The 1,138-nt window shown below is 41.7% G+C and overlaps 1 pseudogene; it reads left to right on the top strand.

The window, feature by feature from the left end:
• Window positions 1-232: 232 nt before the first annotated feature.
• On the top strand, window positions 233-726 carry LOC119468261 (annotated as a pseudogene).
• The last annotated feature ends 412 nt before the right edge of the window (window positions 727-1,138 follow it).

Raw genomic sequence — 1,138 nt, 5'->3', positions numbered from 1 at the left:
ATTGTGTATACGTATAACATATTACATAGATTGTACACATACACACACCTGCAAATATATATATAATCTTCTAAATTTTACACGTATGGAATTATATGCTGTTGTCACCTTTTTAAAAAACTTAATAACATATCCTGGCACAAGAATCGAAAAACAGTGGTTGCCCCTGGTGAGAGGATCTGAACTGTTGAGGAATGAGGTAAAAGAGCAACTTCCTGGAGGCGGCGGCGAGGCAGTCACTGGGCCAGGGTCCGGGGCCACCCTTCACAGCTCTGCTTCAGGCTCCCGTGCGGGCGTGTAGAGGGACATGGCGAACTCGGGCTGCAAGGACGTCCGACCCAGATGAGGACAGTTTTCTGTACTTTGCCTATGGCAGCAACCTGCTGATGGAGAAGATCCACCTTAGAAACCCCTTGGTGGCGTTCTTCTGTCTGGCCCGTGTGCAGGCAAGAAGGGGTTAAAAGTGGAACATATGTTGTAATAGAAGTTAAAGTTTCAACTCAATAAGGAAGAGAAATAACCTGTCGAAATTATCTGATGACAAATTATGAAAGAGTTCCTCCATCCCCACAGTATAAAAAAATTATTTGCATGGGTGCAAAAGGAAGTGGTTTGCCACTGGAGTATCAAGAGAAGTTAAAAGCAATAGAACCAATTGACTCTACAGGAAAGGCCTCAGAAGAAATTGAGGACATCATCAAGAAGGGGGAAACACAGACTCTCTAGAACATAACAATATATCTAAGGGTATTCTACGTACTAATATAAAATATTATTAACACTTGAGAACAGGGATCTGGGGGATCTCCATGTCTGATCCATTTTCAAAAGTGCTCTGAAGGAATATCTCTCTTGGATGATTCCTTGTTTTCAGACTATAAAAAGAAACTGGGCTAGGAGTTAGAGAATGTAAAAGGGGGACATGAGGCCCTGAAATGTGTGACAAATGAATGCGAGTACCCCTTCTGTAAACAACACTGAAAGCTCTTCTCTTGGCTTGATCTTAAGTGTCTCCTTACTCTAGTACAGGATAGATTTGTAGCTTGCTTGATGACGGTGCTGGTGAAATGCTCTGCTCTGAGATTTTTAAAAATCAGCTTAATGAGAGTGATCTGCAGATAACTGATAATAACATTTT

This window comes from Cebus imitator, unplaced genomic scaffold, assembly GCF_001604975.1.
Source record: "Cebus imitator isolate Cc_AM_T3 unplaced genomic scaffold, Cebus_imitator-1.0 Scaffold403, whole genome shotgun sequence".
NCBI lineage: Eukaryota > Metazoa > Chordata > Mammalia > Primates > Cebidae > Cebus > Cebus imitator.
The sequence above is the reverse complement of the archived record's forward strand: the minus strand, read 5'-3'. Positions and strand labels throughout refer to the sequence as shown.